General features: G+C 31.8%; 1 long non-coding RNA gene across 1 annotated transcript; it reads right to left on the bottom strand.

Moving 5' to 3' along the window:
• Positions 1–2,752: 2,752 nt before the first annotated feature.
• Positions 2,753–16,375, bottom strand: LOC140038123 (uncharacterized). Its single transcript, XR_011841939.1, has 2 exons — positions 16,065–16,375; positions 2,753–3,070 (listed from the first exon to the last, which is right to left on the bottom strand). It is a non-coding gene; the product is annotated as an uncharacterized lncRNA (long non-coding RNA).
• Positions 16,376–22,447: the final 6,072 nt, after the last annotated feature.

The raw sequence follows: 22,447 nt of genomic DNA, 5'->3' as shown, positions 1-22,447 counted from the left end.
AGTCGATACACTTGCTTTTATCTTGATCTATCAATTGCTATAATCAAAACTTTGCCGATATCTATTGGCAAGCTTTACAAGGAGTTTTTGAGAGTTAAGAAGCTCTACTGTCCATGAGAACTTCTACATCCCAAGGCATTTTGATTTTTCTGCACACCATTCGGGCATCAACCGTTTCTTCACCGTCTTGTAATGGATGGACAAGCATTAGATTTTCACTCCCAGTGGGAAAAGTCATTTCCAGCACTTACGTCTTTGACCCCACCAGTGGAACCTACAGAGTGGAATTCCAAAATCTCTCACCACCAACTAGAGTATCTTGCAGAAACGCCGGCTACGAAGGATCTTGGAGGAACAAAAAAAAAAAAAAAAATTAAGGCTAGCAATCGCCAAATTGAAAGCACAAGAATCAGCAGTAAGATCTTGGTCCATCCCTAATTGCATTGCCTGCCACCCGCTGTGGTCGATGCTTTTCTGCGCAATGCAATCCAAAAAAGTCAGAAGGCAGCAAGCATCGGATACAGTATTAGTATATATTTTTCAATTATTTTTTTCATTATTTCTTTTCTCAAAACCCTTCCAATTAAAGCCAAGACATATGAATAATCCATCAATTGAGGTGCCATTTCTGACTTTTGGAGAAAAATTTTCTAAAAGATTCCATTTCTGTTATGAAATTAATGAAATGATAAGTTGGATATCCGTTCTATCACCCCAAAAGATACATTGCATCATTCATTCCATTGGTACATTCATTAGTTAATTATGCAACTACCGTATTCATATATTCCACTGATTACATATCATCTATTTATCAGATCATCTTCTGCTTCACTTTTAATTTATGCTTCATATTAGTCAGATCTGTGCTACATACTCTGCCTGTGTATATTTCGTCGATTCAGAAAATCAATTTGAAATTGGAACATTTTGACAATATTTTATTCCACGTGTCCAATCCACGGTATTTTATTTGCAATATGATGTAACGAAGAGTTGCAATTTTAGCTCAACCGTAGTGTCAATCGTATTGTCTATGTTTCTCAGTCACAACGCTTTCCAGAAGATTGGATTTGAAGAATTCAATCATAGACATTGGAGATGTTGCTCTATTCTTTTCTAGATATCAATACTTTTGTGAAATTCCCAAATCTCTCACCTCATGTGGAATAAGAAATATATCTAGCAAACAGACTACTACGAGTTCCTTTTATTTAACTAAAAATTATCGCTTGAAGTTAATAATTTGAAATATTATTTGGAATAATTACTGTAGCACTTTTTGTGATGTGACGTATGTGAGATAAAAAAATAGTTGGAAATATAAAAAGACGAATTGGGAAATGTGTTTATAATGCAAGCAAAATATTATTTGGAATGATTTGACAACCCAAACACACTGAATATTGTAATTCAACAAGTAATTAGTATCTCTAATGTGCCACTCTAAAACTTTTGCTATCAGATCTTATCTGCCAAGGAACAGTCAAATTTACATTTTAGTACTTGTGCAAAGGCCTCTGTATTGTTCTCCATGTTTGTAAATTTGCAGTTCTATATAAATAATCATTTTAAATTCCTTCTTATTCATGTACTGCCTGGAGATTTGGGCTCAAATCCCCCTCCATTGTAATTATTTGAGTAATTAATAAAGTTTTTAAGTGGCATCTCTCTCCCATGTACAGAGTTTGCCTTAAACAAATCATTCTAAAAAAATTTCAAAAAAAAAAAAAAATTTCAAGCTTACACGAAAACATTGATTTTTTTTTTTTTTCAATTCTTCGTTGAGATAAAAGGTTGTGGATTGGAAATTGCTTTTGCTTTCTAGAAACGATGCTTATCATGCTCAAGATAATTGGTTTTATCGTCCTAAGTTATTTCTTTGGATGGTTATTGCTTTAATTAGGATAACTGGTTACTTTGTTTTCCTCCTCCACTTTCTTCCAAACAGGTTGCTTGATAGTGATGCAAGATTTAACATTTGACAAACAAATCAAATTGTTATTACAAGAGATGGAAAGAAATAGATAGATATGGCTTTGTGCTGACGAAGTAGGAAGTATCTGAAATATTTACCACACAATGTTCTATTGTGCTGAAAATCTGATTATTTTCAGTGCCAAAACTTTAATTTTTTGCCTCAACTATAGAGTAAATATAATTTTTTTGGAGCAACTATAGAATAAATATGCTAATGCTTAAATGTCGTATTGCTTTTTAATTTGTACTGAGTCTCATTATGCATTCTACTTTGTGAGTTTCTTTCTTTCAATTGTAGACCAGCTTATGAATGTAATTTCCCTAGGGCTCTCAAGTTGCTTTTCAAGTGTCAAAACAACATCTCCTGCAATCATAAAGTTAAAATACGCTTAGGAAGATGATATAACCACTCAAGTAAACAATTGATGCAATCCACATTTATTCTCCATTGATGCAATCAACTTGAGGAAAACTCCAACGGAGAAATTTCCCAAATCAATTTTACCCTTAGTGTTCTTTTGTCATACGTAAAAAAGGATATTTTAGAAAGCCTCATCAATGGTTTTTGATAATATCACCAACCTTCATGCTTAAAAAGGATATTTCAGAAAGTCTCTCCAATGGTTTTTGATCGTATCACCAACCTTCCCAAGAGATTTCACCTTTTTTCTATTTTTTTTTTAACAGGAGAAAGGTGAAATTTTAAAAGCAAAGAGGGGAAAAGAGAATTAGAGTTAAGATCCTAAATCAGTTTTGTGGTTTCAATCTCAGCTACTAAACCGCCCAATCTTATTGCATGCTAACCAATCAGTTGACACTACAATCACTTGGCTCTTTCCAAACCAAGTTGTTTTAGTTCTATGAGTTCAAAGTCGGTATGTGTAAAGTAAAATGTAAATAATGTGCAATCCAAACCCAAAAAAAAAAAAAAAATTAGTTGGATAACATATAAAGTTAAAACAGTTACTTATTCTCTAAACAAGAACTAAGGTAAAAAGAATCCATTACTTTCCTCACCAGAAACATGACAAGGCAAGTGACGGAAAGCTTGAGTAACAGCGAAGCAATATATGAGCAATGGGTCATTTTCCTGTATAAAAAAGTGATCAAAGGTGAGTATTAGAGCTTCAGTATTTAGTTTCGAAAGAACTATGGCCATGGCTCATAAGGCGTCTTTCTTTCATTTTACGGAAGATTTGAATTAATTGCTGGTGTTACAATAATCATTTTCCCCTTGTTTTTCTTTTCATCTTCTTCTCGCTAATAATTACTACCACAAACATTTCACGCATCAATATAATGGAACAGCCTTGCTTGAATTGTAACTTTTCTCCAAAAAAAATTTACATATTTTGTAAATAAATTTTTTAAATTACTTTTTTATAACACGTTTTATACATCAAATTATTATAATATATATTTTTATAAAAATTTTAAAAAATAGCAATTCAAACGGGTTTTAAGTAGAATCTATAGTTCACAGAGTAAAAGGGTGCGTTGGTATTAGAAAAGCTATGTTCCGCCCCGGGGGGAATTAAGAAATAAATGTAAGAAGATGGTGGGATTAATTAGAGAGAGAGAGAGAGAGAGAAACATGTTTTTGGTCTGTAGTGTAGGTTAGGGTAGGGTTGTAATCGAGTCGAGTCAAACTCGAGTATCGCCATACTCGAGCTCGACTCGACATACATCTAGGGCGCTCGAGCTCGAGCGAGTAGTATTATTGGAGCTCGAGCTCGAGCTCGAAGCTTGCTCGCAGTACTCGAGCTCGACTCGCATGGGCTCGAGTCCATTCGAGCCTTATCGAGTCTACTCGAGCTCGTTCGAGCTCGAGTTATTAAATTTTATTTTCTTGATTTTTTAAGTAAAAAGACATTATTGCCCTTTTAAAATTTTTATATGACTTGAAACATTTCGTAAATTCGACAATTCTTTTGGATATAAGGGTAATTTATAATAATATATTAAATAATAATATATTAAATAATTAAAATTAAAATACTCGATAAGGCTCGTCGAGCCTTCGAGCATCGCTTCTGAATGCTCGAACTCGACTCGACAGCCTTATCAAGCTTCTGGATGCTCGCAAATAGCTCGGTTCGATTACATCCCTAGATCAGGGGTCAAGGAAAGATATTAAGAGATTGTCGAATTTGCTTAGGGCAGAGGGGGCAGAGGAAGCGTGACCCCACAACCTTCGTCTCTTGTCCGCTCTAATGTCTAATGCAGACATTTTGTGGGGTCCAGACCCCTCCTGTAGGCTGTAGCTAATAGCGTTTACGAGTATTTTCGCGGTCAAACTCAACCCAACCAATTCCTTCCCCTTTCTCCTTTTTCTTCATTTTCTTTTTTCCACTGCAACACCTCAACCACCCACCGACGTTGATGCCGAATCGCTCATTGGCCGCTGCCCAGCTGCCACTGCACCATTTATTTAGTAGTATTTGGGTTCATTTTCTTTTTCTTTTTGTTTTAAAAATTTTAAACCAAGAATTTACATATTTGACGTTTCATCATGTGTGTCAATTTCGTCTTTTTCAAGTCCACAACATTTTGCCACGTAAACATAGTAATAATTAATAAAGTTTTAGCTTTTTATTCATTTCAACTTCTGTCAATTTTGGTTCCAAATAGTCTTGTAGAAAACGTGTATCGAGTTGACACATGTGAATAAATTGACACGATGATGAAAGAACATAATATGGATTTTAGAAAATTCTGAAATAATTGACCAAAAAGAAGCTTCAATCAAAATGTTCAAAGTCACCTTTATTTTTTGTCCTTTCCAAAAACAGTGTTGCTTGGTTTGGGGGGTGGGGGTGGGGATGGGGAGGAGGGTTGTTTAGTTGCCAACCTTTTCTGGATTTCAACTTTTTTTTCTTCCACATTTTTTTTAGGATTTTAAGTGCAAAAATAATTGTTAAACTAGTCCTTTTTTCTGGTTATTGATCTTACTTTTCCTTTTTCCTTCTAGATTTTTTTCTAAATAATTTTTAGAACTGTTTGCATGAAGAAATAATTCTTAGAAACTAACCATTTTTCATCGATTTCATTTATTTTTCTACTTTTTTTTTTGCTAAAATAATTATTAGAATAGCAAATGAATATTGTAACTTCCTATGTTGCAATGGTGATTTATGGTTCAATCTCATTGACTGGAGAAAAAAGTCATATTCCTAAAATCTCAGGGTTTTTAACTTTTGTTGTCAAAAGACATTGAAATTTTACCTCAAAAAAACCTTCCATAGTTTCTCAATTCTTTCCGTCTTTTTCTTTTTTCTTTCCTTTTTTTTTTCTTCTTTTTCCTTTCACTCTTTTGTTGCTTACTGTACATCCCCTGACAATGAGCTTCTTTTTTTTTATAATTTTTATAATAAATGTAAATGAAGCAAACTCTTTGATTTCATTAAATGAAGCGTCTAACATACAATGAGAAATTTAATCATATTTAGCTTTAACAAACAATTTATTGTGATAAATATAAGACTTTTGGCTCCATTACTTTGTTTAGGAGAAACTAAATAGTCTAAACTACTACTATAAAGATAAATTCATGATGGAATCAAAAAAAAATTTGTGTAAGTAAATATGTAAGGGAAACCAATTAGTGCTTTTTCTTTTCTTAAAAATTAATCTCTTGAGAAATTGGGTGTGAATTGCCTTTATCCTTTGGCTCTTTTAGTCTATTTAGGAGGAAGTCCGAATTAGAGTAATTTAATTTTAAGTTTATGAGGAAATCCCAAAAAAATTTGGCGTAGACATAGGTGGGAACCAAGCAGTTTTTCAAATAATTTGTTCATAATTTTGAAATTTTTGGTGTGATTTCTGAAGGAAACCCAAGAAATTAATAAGAATCCTAAACATAAAAAATAGTACAATAGTAGTATAATATAATGCAAAAATAAGAGTACCTAATACGGCCGATCATTCGGGTTATAAGTGTGACATGATAGGTTAGGGTTAATGTGTCCACTCTTAACTTTTAACAAGTTATTATTTGATTAATTGTATTAATCAATGTGTTGATCCAATAATACCCATTTTTGATACCCAATTGCAAGACTAATTTTTATGTACCATGTTTCAATCAGATTTCGTTCAAGTCATGCTTATGTAATGTCATTGTGTCCAAATGTGTTGTCCCTAATTATTGCTTATGCAATGAGTAATCTAATCATTTATGTTATCTCAAGTGAAAGAATATGTTAATAACTAGGTCTTGAAGACATTAGTCAAGTGATGGTGAAATTCCCAATTCGACTCTTAAGACCTCCTCTTTCCCTTTTTCCTCTTATAAGATTTGAATTCTCCTCTTGAACATATACATACATATATATATATATATATATATATATATATATATATATATATTCTATCTTTTAAAAAAGTTGATCACTTGAAAAGACAAAATATCTAAAACATTTTTTTCTTTACATTTAGTGCCAAATCTAAAAATTACCTTTCCATAGCGCATAATACAAAATAGGAGAGTACAGCCTTAGCAATTGACTTATCGTATCTTTTTCTTTTTTTTTCCTTTTGGATAATGCTATTTGTCAAAAGTGATCTAATCTATACTCTATAGGTAATTTATAAAAGCATCATATAATAATAGCATGATATCTATTACATGATTCTTTTTGCTTTCAATTGTTAAGGATTCTGTGTTAAACAATTTGGCAAGTGCTCAATGGAGATTCACTTTTGTTTCATATGTGGGAATGCCCATAATGGAAAGATCTTTCCACTCAGAATGGTAGGTAAAATAATTTATCTCTCCAGAATGTCTGGTACGCAAGTTAGAGTGGAATGTTCACTCATTTTCTAGTGTCTGATATAATCAATATTTAGACATCCGATGGAATCCAATTAATAAAAATTTGCCTTAATTACCCATGATTAATTTATAAGACTTGATATGGTTTATTTTTTGGGCATTATTACTTTTGTTTTATTTGTTTGACTATGTTATTTGTCTATTTAGATGGAATTTTGATATTTTATGCTTTCATAATATTGACAATTGATATTAAAAATTTTTAATTGTAATATTTGATTCATTCTAGCATATAGCTTTTTATGTTAAAAATTTGCGTCAATGTAGAATATAAATTATATGAATCAAAATAAAATGTAATATAATTCTAATTTTTATTATGTTTTCATTTTTGAAATGAAACTCAAAAAAAAGTCACAAATTGTTCAAAAGTCATACAATAAAGTATTTTAAAATATTTGTTTGTTAGTAAAAAAAATTATTTTAAATACAAGAAATATTATTTATTATGAAAAAATTACATTCAAATATTAATTGAGCTAATAAATATCCTAAAATATGCTGATGCAATTAAAATGATTTGTAAAAATAAATTTGGCATCCTACTATTTTGAACATTTTTAGATGAAATTGGAAAGAATTTTCCATATGTTAGTTTGAGGAATGGAGATTTCAAGAAAAAAGTTGGAATGAGCATTCAAGAGGAAAAGGATTTTCCCACTTAAATGATTCATACCAAACTTGGATGAAATAACAAGTTACAAAGATTTTTTTACTTTCCAGGCCATTCCTATGTACTAAATGTGGAGTAGTAGTATCCTTATAAATATACTACACTTTGTGCTTACATTTCTTTTGCATAAAATAATTGCAAGATAGATTTTATTACTGACCCTATTAATTATTTTTTCTCCTATGGGCTTTGTCTTTTCTCCAAGACTATCATCAGTCACCTATTTTTTTGGTAGATTGGATGGATTTCATTTAATTTTTACACAACATGTATACACACAAAACAAATTAAGGATCTTAACATTTTTAATATCAAGCTCACAAGACAATTAGACTCTAAAATGGTGCATGTATGTAGACACTATACTATTAATGCAATAATTATAAACATTACTACATAAATGTTTGTGGTAGGCACTATTTATCAATGGATCCATCCTCTTTTAGAGGACGTAATTAACTTTTCACTTTGGCACAATGACTTCAAAATGGAAAAAACCGCATTGCAAATCGTCTGGATGCATTCAACTTTGACATTATGCTAAACAAAATCAAATGAAGAGCTTCTCACCAAGAACTATCTTGTTTAATAAAATTGACAATTGCTTCCTCCCAACAAAAGGAGCTTAAGTGTTTAGACTACTATTTTTTCCCTCTTTTATCGATTCTATGTCACTACGAAACTTTTGCCCTTTTTTTTGGTTGGGGAAGGAGGAGAGAGGTTTGAGGACAAGCATTCTCCAAATTTTAGAATCCAACTTTTAGATGATTTACTATGCTTTGCAACAAAATAATTCTTTGTCAAATTCGAGACTTTGGATTAGACATGTAACTGACTTGGTGAAAATTTCAATTGTATATTGTTTGCTTGAAGCATAATCTCTGAATTTTTTTTTAGGAGTAAGTGGGACAACTTGAACCTAGACCTCTTACTTACAAATCCTTTCATTTTACCACCCAACTCAACTCAACATTCCTTACCATAACCTCAGAATCATTTGCAAGATTTTCAAACAAAATTCAAAATTGTAGAATGAGATGGAAAACTTTCACTATTAAAGTATTCTTTTCCCATTCAACAATGAAGGGATCTCGTTCTAGCCTACTTTTCACTATTCTTTTCTCATTTACCATATCCTTGTTAAATTCATTTTTTGCATGCTTGGCTAATAATCAACTCACATGTGAACATATGTTCAGAGCCTAGTTTTATTGCGTACTAAATTCATCATACAAGTTTAATGGTCAATATCATGTCATGATCAATATTTAGATTTTGACCATATATTTCTAATTTTAATGATCTTCACAAAAAAATAAAAGGAAAAAAGCCTTACCAACAATTTAATTTGTGAAATAGTGTATGGAGCAGGATACATTGGTACCATAAAATGGGCAAGAGCTTATCTTCATTCTCCAATCAATAAGAGGATCCACACATCTCCACTCTCTCCTCATGTATGATCAACCAATGTGAGGTACCCTAGATGTTTCTTATATTAAGGCCCCATTTGCACCTGGGGTAACTTGTTGAAAGGTACTTCCACAATAGAGTTTTTAATAAAAGTACTTATTAACAATTTAAGTGTTTCTAAATATATTGTTTGGAGGCATAATTTGATAAGTACTTATTATATTGATTAGTGTGTAATTTAAAAAATTTTAAAAGTGTTTATCTCTTTATTTAGTTCATAATATAGGATAAAATGATTGAATTTGATATTTTATTTTTTAAATCACAAAAGCTACTCTAAAAGTACCAAATTTGAGCTTTTGCTAAAAATACTTTTAATACCAAAAAGCTCTACTGTTGATTTTTTGGGATGATATTCACTAAACATTTTAAAAGTATTTTTAGCACCTAAAAATGCTTTTTTACCAAAAGAACCGCAACCTCAAACTAGGCCTAACTAATTGAAGTATACCTTTTCATCTTTCTCCCTTAGATGGCAAAAATGTCGAACTACTTTTTATCATACACTGTGGTTACTCTACCTAGTGATTTTTAAAAAAGACTGGATGCTAACTCACTAGGTATACCAGTAATATCTAATAGATTATTGATAATACACTATTCAAATAGGCTGGGTACAATCTTCGTTTGTTTATTTTTTAAATATGCACAATCACTTACATCAAGACAATTATAGTGTGAAGAAAGAAAGGCTGGAAAGCATTAAAGTTGCATATGCCATAAACAAATGATTTTGAATAAAGCATATGGTTCTTCAACCTTAATTATAGTTTTTGCAATTTTACATGCACCTAATTTCTATGTCCACATTGATATTTATCCCAATGTCTAATTCTGTAACTTCATTTTGAATCCTCATCGAGTGTAAGTTTTCTGGCAAAAATAAGATAAAGCCAAACCAAAAAAGGGATAACACAACAAGAAATGTGTGGAACCAATTTGTGTTAGGTGAATTGTCACCAGTGAAATTTAAATTGCAGAAAAATTAGGAGTTCAAATCTTAGATTCCAAAATCAGTATAATTTTATAACTAGCAAAAGCTCTCTCCAACCCTATGACCCCTAGCCGACTCTCTTTTCAACTTTATCAACCTTCCTCTTTCTCAAACTCCCTGTTTTAGTAAGCTATTCTTACTTTTTTCAAGAAAGTGAGATATTCAGGATTGAAGAGCATCCAAAAGCTGCCAGCCCCAACCCAGGAAGTTGAACAAAAATACTCTCTGAAACCATAAATACTCGAGAACTTAACAAACAGGTAGTTAACAATGCCATTAATGACTAAATCCCCCAAAACTCTCTGAAACCATTAATGACTAAATGCCATTAATGCCATTAAAGTGTGCGATTCCCTGTTGTCCATTAAGTTGATAATGTTAAAGACTTCCTAGCCCAATACTTGAAAACAAAGTACAGAGATAAAATTTTCATTTTCTTCCCAAACCCATATATTACTAGCAAAAGCATACTAAGCAAAAGTAGATCTATCCCAAAAGACATCTACCATCAACCAAAAACTTCTACACCCGAGAACTATCGGCTGAAATCAATTGAATATTCATACATGACATGTATTCACATGTCAACCCATCATGACAATTAGCCAAATCCCAAGAATATTGAATGGTACCATAATCACTCCACAATCTAGGTTTTTATCATTTAAGTAGCAAATCTATGTATCTCTCTCACTCAAAATTCCCTTCACAATTGAAATGGAAATCCAGTCAATGGAACCCAAATAAAATCAATCCACAACAACATCATTTCATGCCCCCCCACCTAACCCGCCCCTATAGAGGAGACAAGTTAGATGCCTTCCTGGCTCTCACTATTGATCACTGGGTCAAAATTCCCTCAGGATAAAGATACTTGTCAACTAATACACTTGAAACATTTTTCCGATAACTAACCTAAGAAAAATAACCTTAAAAAGAACCGTTCAACTCCATGGAATCCATCCAAAAAAAATTAGAAGCACACCATTGAAACTCAAACTACAAGACTTCTAAACTAATAGAAGTGACTTATCCAACTCACATGCAGATAAAACTTAAGACAGCCTCCATGAAAATCGCATTTTTTCTGTTTTACTACTTGATCTTCAGAGCAAATTTTACTTAAGATAGAATAACTAGTTAATCTAAGTTCGCATCCCATAGTTCCTGGCCATAAATTCGGATGTTGAGGACTTTTCTAAAATTTGAAGTTTCTCTGTAATTCATGAAAATCTAGTTGCTATGACTCTGTATTTGGCAAATTTGACCAGTTTCTTTTTTAGAGAAGTTTCTTTCACAGTATAGAGAAGAGAAAAATAAAAAGAAAAAGACAAGTAGTGGTCATTTATTTTAGGGTTAGTCTCAAAAACTCCCTTTAGCGTTTGGTCAAATTGCATTTTACCTCCCAACGTTTATTTCTTCTCACTCCACCTCCTATTGCAATTCAACTCATCAAGTTGACTATTAAAATATTTGATTTGACAAAAATGCCCTTCTATATGGTCTGTAAGGGAAGACAACTATAAGATTTTTTTTGATGTATGTTTGATTTTTACTATAGAATAATTGTCATTATTTGAATTTCTAGATAAAATAAATTGAAATACCAGTACTCTTTTTTTCTATCCAAAATCATTATGCGTGTAATTAGCTTAATGGGTAGACATTTAACTTTAAAAAAAAGGAAGGGAAATATGTGTTGTATTACAGTTAAGATTTGTGAAAAAGGATAAACTTTATAGTAAAACACATGTTTGTCTTCCTTGATCCCAAAGAGTGGAAGGAAAATAAAAGCTTAGAAAGCAACACTCATTCACCCTAAAACACATACACTGAAGATCAATCCTACAACTGCATTCCGAACTCAATTCAACCTTCAAATTGGACATCTTTTCAATGTCAACCCTTTGTGACTATGAGCCAATACACACCAGACCAGAATTATTTCAAAATCTAGATTTCCATCTTAGCCGTGCCGAATCTATACACCTCTCTCACTCAAAATTATCTTTAACAATCATAGAGCGACCCAGTCTATCAAACCAAAATAAAGTTAATCCACAACTCAAGCTAGCAGCTCCCCAAGTATTATCTATATTCAAGAATCCAACAAAGTGCATAATGTCTTATTTACCAATATTTAGTTCAGATCCAATCCTAGATGTCATGTTTCCATAGTCTGATGACACCATCTTCTCATTCCCAATTTTACCCCTCCTTAGATGACTCTTTAACTCTAATTAATGATCACTAGTTCAATACTCCTTTATCTTAAGGCACAGAACTAATAATTAGACCATGAAAAAATAGAGAGTCATCTATGCAAAAGAAATTAGTGTCTCGAAGAAGCTCAAGCGCTACAACACTTGGTAGCTAATATAAGTGACTTGTTAAGTTTGCATGCTAATAAACAGTTTAGTGATCACCTGTTTCTGAAAGTTAAACAAGCAAAACCATGGATAATAAATTAGAGCTCATTAGATTATGCGCAACCTATAGTTGTAAAACTTCTATGTCTACATATTGAGACTACTACGTACTAGAAAACATATACGAGGAGTCTGAATATGAGAGAAGCTACCAAAAGCTACCGAGTGTGCTAGAATATAACCTCTATCCTTGGTTGAAAAAAAAATACTATGAATTTCATGAAAATGTCTTTGACACCATTAATAATGACTGGACCCCATAAAATGTGGATGATTTTGAATATGTTTTTTAGGTGAATGATTCTGCAATTATCATCTTAGTAGTGCCAAATCTAATAGCCTCATTCACTCAAGATTCTCTTCAACAATCATATGGCAACCTAGTCTATGGAACCAAAATAAAGTTAATCCACAATATAGGTTGGCCACTCACAGGTGTAGGTTATCCTCATTTTAGAATCCAATAGTCTAGACAATGTCTTATTTCCCAAGATTTAATCAAGATTCAGTCCTAAATCTCATGCCACCATAGTCTAAGGACCATCATAGCTTGAGCTACCTAAAGTAATTATACCACTTTCTCATTTCCCAATCTAACCCATCCTTGAACGACCAATTACATTCCTTCTTTGATCTCACTAGGACTCACTAGTTCAGTATTCCTTTAAACAAAGGTACTTGTAAAAAAATAAAGATTAAACTTTCATCCAATCTTCAAAAGATCAACCTAACACTTTGGGCATCCAGGCAAAAGAACTAGGTGTATTTCTTAGAAGCTCATGTTCCACTATAGTTATAAACTAATTAATAGAAGTCAACACTCAAGTTTACGTGCAAAAAAGCCTTTGTGTTTTTGAAAGGCAAATAAGCAAAACCTTTGATGGACTAGATTATGTTATGGAAAGCCTACAATTGCAACTACTTGCTAGAAATGCAGTATTCCATACAAATAAGAAAAATTTTTGAATCTCACCTTTCTTAAACTTTCCATAGCTCTAGGACCTCCCCTCTCAATCTGTCCATCTCTCTCTCTCTCTCTCTCCCTCTCTCTCTCTCTCTCTCTCACACACACACACATACACATGCACAATTTCACACACACACATTCCACCAACAAACAATAACATGAGAAGTCTAGAGAATAAATAAGAATGAGAGAAGAAATGAAAAGTAACTAGGTCCAGTCCATAATATTAAAGTCTAAATTCTCTATAAAGCAAAAATAATTTCAAAAATGTTATGAATATGTCCTTAACATCACTAATAATGATTTAACCCCCCTAAATCTTGGAAGATTTTAACTATGTTTTTAAGGTGAGTGATTGTGCAATTTTCCTTAAGCTAATGCCTTAAAGAGTTTCCAGTTCAAACTGCTAGGTGAAATACTTAAAACAAATCCTTCTTCTCCCTCTTCTACTTTTATCTTGCCACACAAAATAGCTCTTTCAACCCATCCATGCTGGATTCATACTTTGGACGCCTCACTCAAATCTCTGAAGGGCATACCATTGAGATCTTCAAGTTTTAGCTTTAATTAGTACTAGAATATTTGTACATTGTTTCCATTTTATCAGGTCAAAAACAACGACTCCTTTTTGCTATTATTTTCTTTAAGTAAAGAAAGACAAATTAGGTTTGTTTCAAATGAGGAGAAAGTACGAGAAATGAGTTAGTATAAACCCTGGAAGAATCCCACTCAGTGGATAGTATTATGTAAATTCGAAGCAAAACAAATAAGCAAAGTAGCTTAGCATAAAAAATTCAACTATTAATAATCAAACAAAGCAAAGGATAGAACTCTACAATTCTACAAAAATTTACATAATATTTAGTCAAAAGTATAGAAAGAAATGGAGAAATTAAAAAAATTCAAAAATAAAAATGCAATATACAAGCATATTACACATTGGAATTTGTAATTCATTCTCAAAGAAACTATAAAGTTTTAACAAGAAAAAACAAAGTACTTAAAGGTATAAATCAGTTCATCATACATTTAATACTTTTTTCAGTGATAAACTTGGTTTACAACTTGCAAACATCCTATTGCTTGAAAAATAGATCTTTTACCCCTTTGAGGCTTACAATTCATAAGAGTAGATAAAATAAGCGACCCAAGAGCAAATGGTATATCCTTGAAACAATAAAATGGTTGTGAGTTGCGAACCAAGTTTATCAAGAAACAAAATCATCAATGTGTGAAGAACTAATTTATTCCTCTAAGTACTATATTTTTTTTTTCCTAGTAAGGCTTTATAGTTTCTTTGAGATTGAAGTATGAATTCCAATGTGTAATCTGTTTACATATTGAATTTTTGTTTTTGAATTTCATCATTTTTCTATAATTGTAAAAAAAAAAAGAATTCTATTATCTATTTTATTGTTTATGAATGTTTGGTTTTTCCATTGCTCATTAGTTTTCACGAAGAACTTACTATTTTTTTTTTGGTTCCCATGATCTTCAGAATTACTTCTTAGTGTTCTTGAAGGTAAGGTGTAGTCCCCCTCCTTGTATTTTTCCATTTCATCATGATTAATAAATTTGGGCTGGCACCCCACCCCGTGTATGGGGTTTGCCATAAAAAAAAAACTTACTAAACACTATGCCGAGATTGAAAATCTTACAAAGCTTTGTAGAAACTATTCTTGTTTTTTTCTTATCATGCACTTCATAGTACCTCAACATACAAGGAACCCCTTTCTGACAATCTAATTTTCTCCTTCCTAGATTCAATTTTTCATTTCCATTTGGTGTATTACTCAGTTATTTTTAAGGACATTGTGAGGATAGTTATTAGGACATCAATCTAAAGTCGCTAGCCATCCCATGTCCAGTGAGTAAAAGGTTAGCTTACTAAATAAATGACTCTTAATTCCCAATGCAGCAATAACCCTTATTCTTACATTCATTAACTTTTGGTTTGTTTTGATTTGCAAGTCAAAGTCAGTATTACCTAGACAGTCATAATAAAATCTTTTCACTTGTTATCTCATTTAGAACTTTACGGCAAATTCAGCATAACAAAATTTTGAAAACCAAGAAAATTCGGTATTACCTTTTGGGTTCTTCTTTAAACACTTAGCAGACGAAGCTAAAAAGCTCTATATTTCAACAAAACTAAATTTCGGCCAGACTCATATTTTCAGTTTTTAATATCAAGATATATGAACACGGAGCTTTACCATCAATAGCACTGTTCTTGTTTATGGCGCCTTGAGGAATTACATGACCTCTTAATCTATACGGAACCAATTGCCATCATTAACGTGTATTTCAACCTAGAAGTTTTTTTTTTCTTTTTCAACAAGGTAAAACTTGTCCTAAGGCCATCTTTCCATGAAGGAACTCATATTCTACAAAAACCTCTGGTCCTTTGGTCAACAAGACATAAATTTCACCAAGTACAATACAAAAAGGAGGAAAGCGAAAAAAATAAAGAAAAAAAGGAATAAAAGATATCTTTCAAACAAGAGAAGATCTAAGAGACTTTTTCTCAAACAACTCGGTGATAATTTCAGAACAAAGCTAAACAACACCAAATCTGAATAAATTCATCCTTAAACAATGGAAGCAAAAAAACAACTGAAAATTCGACAATACCCAGCAAGAAATTCACCGAAAGAATTAAGAAACAAAGCAACCAAGATAAAAACAAAATAAGGGAAACACAGAAATCTGACCTGACAATAACATTAAGCTTAATCTTTTTCTTCTTCTTTCTCCTCACATCTCAGGCTGCTTCTTCTTCCTACGGCTCCCAAATTGTCCTCTCTCACGCTCAGGAAAGACCAATCTTTTTGAATCATAGAAGCAAAATGGGAATATGATATGGTGGGTTACATTTAAATAGTACATGGTAGTAGCAGGAATGCGTTTTGGCGGTAGCGCCTAACGGAAAGTAGTTTCCATTTCCACGCACACCATCTCAAGACCATGGGGTCGCCTCCAGAGATTTATTAAAATTTCGGCAAGATCCCCAGGTTTTAGAAACTTAAACATATACCCCCAATTTCAAGCTTTCAAACTAAAGACCGTATTCTAGAAGGGAAAAATTTTCAACCCAATTTGGACTGCTATTTTTGTTTATTCAAAAAATCTTTTCTTGCCTCATAAAGATGTTTCTAATAATCTATTTGTTTTCTCAACTATTTTTTTTTGTTTCACATACATCACGTCCTAACAAGTGTTACATTACTATTTAAATAAAATTTCAAATAAGAAATGGACATTTTTTTTGTAAAATGTACACCAAAAAATAAAAATTATTTTGCTTTACTTGCCTATCACTATTCTATCCTCTTCTATTTTGACCTCAATTTGGCAATTCAAATCTTGATCCTGATTTCCCATCTTCCTGTCTTCTGCACTTTCTCAATATTTTCTTTTGAAGTTGACTTGGCAACTTCTCTCCTTGTAATCTACGTTTTTCTAGAAAAAGGCCTTAATAACACTTAAATGCTTCTTAAATAGTGTAAACCATTCTAGAAGAAAACTATAAACAGCTAATGATTAGGTGCCATCGACAGTTCCCTTAGTTTAATTGTTCCTTAACTCTTTTTCTTGACTCAAGCCATTGTGGTCTTTCCCAATATTGAGTATTTTCAGTTGTTTATTGATTTCTAAAATACATACTCTTCATTTACCAAAGTACCCTAATAGATACTCCTCTATCGTTTAGTTAGTAGAAAGGTAATTTTAATGTGATCTTTCACTTTTTCCTACTTATTATATTTTCTTTTACTCGGCGAATTTAGACGCAGTTCCTTATATTGAATAAATCTACATATTGCCTTTTCCTTATCTAAATATCAATTTAGAACGTAGGTACAATATTCAACTCTATACCTAGTTACTATACTAATCCCTTACCATATCAACTAGTCAAAAACCTAACCACAAACTAATTTACATGATGTTCTTAAGAGTTTTTTTCTTTTAAATCTCAAAGCTAGGTGAATGTGGTCACCAAAATATAATAGCGGATAGCTCAAAAGGTGCAGGGTGCAAGGTTTGAACCTCTGACCTATAGTCTAAAAAGAGTTTTTAAATCTATTTTAGTGGCCTACCTACCCAAAATAACTTGGCTATTTAGCAACATTCATTGATCACATTTTCTATTGGGGTTTGGCTAAGAAATGCCCTAGAGGCACTCGTTAAGATAGTTTCAAGTATTAATTGTTGAATAAGAGTGAAAATAAATCGAGAAAGTATCCAATTGCAGGGGATCAATTAATTATAAATGTGTGTATTCAAATGATAAGTTAAGTATAATTTAGTTGTCAAAAAGACCTTCCCTTTCAAGAATAAATGACCGTCCACACACTTAAAGACTACAAATGTTTCCTTCCGTTAGTTTCCTTAGCTGAAGTATTTATCATGGCAATATATCGATACTTTCGTACCAGCCAATGTAGTTATTTCCTTCAATCAAGTATTCTCTCTTCCATCCAGCCAATGATGAAGCCAAGGGGGGCTGAGGGGGCCATGGCCCCCCAAGTTTTGAAATTTTTAATTCATAGTATGTAAATATATGTTTAAGACAAAGTTGGCCCCCCTAATTTTTTATAATTTTAGTTTATATTATGAGAGTTTATATATATATATATATATATATCTATGTGTATGTGTGTGAATTAGCCATCTTTGGTTTAATTTTTTCTTCAAAAAAAGTTATTTATTTTTAATTGTGCTAATTATTTAACGTTCAAAAAATTAAACATATAATTTGATGATCCATAGTCAGTTGACCCAATTTGATATATTATAATAAAAGACTCAATTCATAATTATGAATGGGCTAAAATAAAAATAATTACTTTATTGGTCTATATACAAATATACAACTTAGCCTAATTGATAAAAAAATTTAAAATTAGTGATCTATCCTCTTGTTGGACCCATATACAAATATACAAATAATTACTTGAAGGCTTGGTGAAGACAAGAAATTGAGTAATCTATCATGTTGTTAACAGATTGATTATATTTGTTTTCACTCTTCATGTATCAACTACAATTATAAAACAGGCATTTTCAATTATAATAAATATAATCAAAACAAAGCTCCAAAACAAGATAAAAGATAATTTCTTGAATGATTGTCTAACAATATATATAAAAAAAGGGAAGTTGCTCAAAACTTTAGCACTGATTCAATTATAGATGAATTTAGTTCTATGAAATAATGTAAAACTCAATTTACTTTTAAGAACAGAGGCTGAAATTTCAAGGTATGCTAACATAACTTTTATCTTTTCTTAATTGAAAATAGTTATATTTGTATTGCATGGTTATATTTTTGTTTTTGCACAAGTGATGTATTGGATCATCTTCTCATAATGTACAATTTGGATAGTTTGTGATGTAATAAGATATTTAATCAAAGGTTATTTCTTGTCCTAATTATTGTTATAACTATGCTGCATAATTATGAAATAGACATACCTTTATAATTAAATTTAATATTTGATATTTTAAGATGTCATATATTTAAATAGATGAAAATTATTTTGAATATAACATATTAAGATAATTTTGTTCAAAAAAATTTTGGCCCTCTTTCCAAGGAAAAAATCCTGGCTTTGTTCTATCGTCTATAGAATGGACATTTTCAATTATGAAGATAATCAAAACAAAATTCCAAAACAAGATAAAATATAATTTCTTAAATGATTGCTAACAATGTACATAAAAAAAGAAAGTTGTTCGAAAATTTAGCATTGATTCAATTATAGATGAATTTAGTTCTATGAAAGAACGTAAAGCTTAATTTACATTTAATAAAAGAGGATGAAATTTCAAGGTATGTTAACATAATTTTTATTTCTTTTTAATTGAAAATAGTTATATTTATATTGCATAGTTATATTTTTGTTTTTGCACAAGTGACTTATTGGAGTATCTTCTCATGATGTGCAATTTAGGTGGTTTGTGATGTTATAAGATATTTAATCAAAGATTATTTCTTCTCATAATGATCCTTGAAATTATGCCTTAGAAACCTTTGAAATTATGCCTTGAAATATTGATAGCTATGAGTATGTGATTCTTTAGTGGTGAAAAGCTGAGTAACTGGGCTCTTTCATTTAGGAGATGTTGGATGCGTCAAAAGGCTTGAATGGCTGAGAATTAAGTACATTCCCCTGTTAAAATGTGAAAAAGCTTAAGTGTGGCAGAGTTTGAAGAAAAGAAAAAGAAAAATAAAGTAAAAAGGAATAAAATGTGGATTGTAATAATAGCCTGTGGATCCATGCGATTATATGTTTGAGATTTTGTTTAATAGTTGGGTCATTTTGTGAGGAAATGTTTGTTAAATATTTTATATTCCTAATTAAGATAGCTAGAGTCGAAGGGATTGATGATATTAAGATCTAAGCGAAGAAGTGTCTCTGTGATTTTCACAATTAGCACTTGACACTTCTTAGAATGGTTGCTTTAATAATGATAAGTCTTGAATATAGCCATTTTTTGTATTTAATGGATTTTGTTTGCACTTGAGGACAAGCACAAACAAAGTGGGAGGGGGGGAGTTTGATAGGGTGCATTTTGTATCACATTTATATGTATAAGTTGTTAGTTAACTATGTTGTTTGAGATTTACCTTGAGTGAAACTACTTAGTTTTGTTCTTATATTGCTCTAATAGGTTAAAAGCTCAAGTGGAGAGAAAACGAACTAAAAATGTGGCGTGAAGAAGCAATGGAAAAGGAAAATGTCAAGAGAAAGAGGCTTGGCAGGGACGACATATTTCAGTATTTTGGCGATAACTTGAGCTGCCCAAATTGAAATGAGATGATTCTTAATTCAATTTGAAACTATGATAATGCTCTACAAATCTTATGAGACATTAAAGTTTGGTTCTCATGTTTGCATGGTCAAAAATCCAAATTAATGAAGTGTTGTTGCACTACAATGCTCTTACAACTAGGTTTCAGTATTTTGGACATATCTCAGTGTCCAGACCTTCAAATGACTTGATTCTTGCAGCATTGGAAAGCTTATGAGCTACACCTTTTATGTTTCGAACAAAAACTGATTCAGCCTCAATGATGATGTGTTTGGGCTCCAAAAGTGATATACGCGTGGATCCGTACCAATCTGTGGACAGATCCATGATCAGGGCCAGACATCACAAATGACTTCGCACCGGACATCTCCAAATTCTTTTATGTTTTGAGCTTGGGCTAATGACCGGTGCCGGACATTAGGCCGGTCTTCATCGGAAAAATGTCCGAAAACGTGATTTTTCAAGTTCAATAAAGCCTATTCCTACCCTGTTTAGAATATATCTTCAAAAAACTATAAATAGTTCTTTAGGTCATTTTCAGGGGTAGAAAATATATGTCTATGTTAGTTTTAACATCTTTTCATTGTTTATTCTTCAGGGATCAAAATCAAATGGAGATGAATCAAGGAGCGTGCAATGAGAAGATTAGAGCAAGTTGTTGAGAAGTTTTCTTACTCTTTATCTTATCCTTGTAGCAACTCTTTGAATTTGTGGTTTTAATTTCCAAATCATATTGAATAATTTTTTTCTAGGGTTATGATTCTTATGAAAGAATTTTATTAATTTTTCTAGTTAATTTCTTGCCTTTTGCCTTGATTTATCTATTTTGATTTAATTACATATTTGTGATTGGGCACCATAGGCATGCTCATAGAGTTTGTATTGAATTAAGAAGGAATATATAACCATGCACTAGATAGATAAATATACTTAACCCAATCACGAGAGTATATTAGGATTTATATGATACACTTCTATTACCGAAGTTCTTAAAGGGTTTGATTGAATACTTGCAATCTCGAGAGAGACATAGGATTTAATTAGACGCACTTTAGATGTATCGAGAGATAATCTAAAATATAATTGTGTGATGCGTCATGGTTTAGTGAGAAATTAACTAGATAATTGATTTAAATTTTGGATTAAAACCTGAAACCCTAGACTTGCATCTATTGTTTTCTCACCACTACTCTACTTGAATTGATTATTCTTTTATTGTTTAGTTAGAAAATACAACTTCTTGAATTTAAAAATTTATTATTCTGTTATTTGAGAATAATTAAAGTAGAAAATTAACTTATCCCTGTGGGTTCGACCCCTAGGATACTCCAGGTGATTTTATTACTACGATCAACCCTTTGTACTTGTAGAAATTCATCGATCAAGTTTTGGCACCGTTGACAAATAAAAGGAGTAAAATATACAGAAATTTTAGTTGGGATAATTTTTTCTATAATTGTGGTGATAACAAGAATCTTAAGGTATGAAAAAAAATTTGCTAAATTTTGAAAGTTGTAGTTGTTTGTTATAAATGATGGAAATTTTTTGTTGACCATGTCTTATAATGGCCCCATAAGTGAATTAACAAGTTAGATCAAATAATCTAACTGGTATAATAGTTGAGGGGCACTTTTGGCATAAACAAATCATCTCACACCTAAAATTATTTTTTCATTCTTGCTTTGTTTTTAATTGAGCTAAATTGTTACAAGAAATTTGGTTTCAAACGAGATTAGTGAAATTTTTAGAAACTCAGGAGAGAGCAATGAAATTGTCATAAACCTCAGGAGAGGTTTCTGAAATTATCCCCTGAACTATTGGATCTTAAAATGCACGAGATAATAGCTTTTAGTGGTGAACAGCCGAATAGTACCAACCGGTAGTTGTATTCATCAACCTATATAGTAAAAGCGTGAATGGGTTCGGTGGTTGCTGTGCTGACGTGGAGGTATTTTATTGGATGGAGTTTGGTCGTCAATCACGTGCGACTCGCGTGCCTTCGTTCGCTGGGAGGAGGAGTATAATTCTTTCTTGCTTTTGTCCGCTGGAGGAGAAGTAAGATTGGTCCTTTTGTCCGAGAGAAGTAAATGAGCACCAGCTGACTAAGTAGAACTGGTGCTTATGGCGGTTAGTCATGGTTTGATTGATGACAAGTGTTGGGTGATGGGCTCAAGGTGGGTTTGCATGCTTTTACAATTGTGCCCTTTTTTAAAGAAAAAAAATGCAGCGTCTTCTGTTTCTGAACTCCTTGCTTCACTTTGTCCTTTGTTAAGAAGAA

This window comes from Coffea arabica, chromosome 3c (genome assembly GCF_036785885.1).
Source record: "Coffea arabica cultivar ET-39 chromosome 3c, Coffea Arabica ET-39 HiFi, whole genome shotgun sequence".
Classification (NCBI taxonomy): Eukaryota; Viridiplantae; Streptophyta; class Magnoliopsida; order Gentianales; family Rubiaceae; genus Coffea; species Coffea arabica.
The sequence above is the reverse complement of the archived record's forward strand: the minus strand, read 5'-3'. Positions and strand labels throughout refer to the sequence as shown.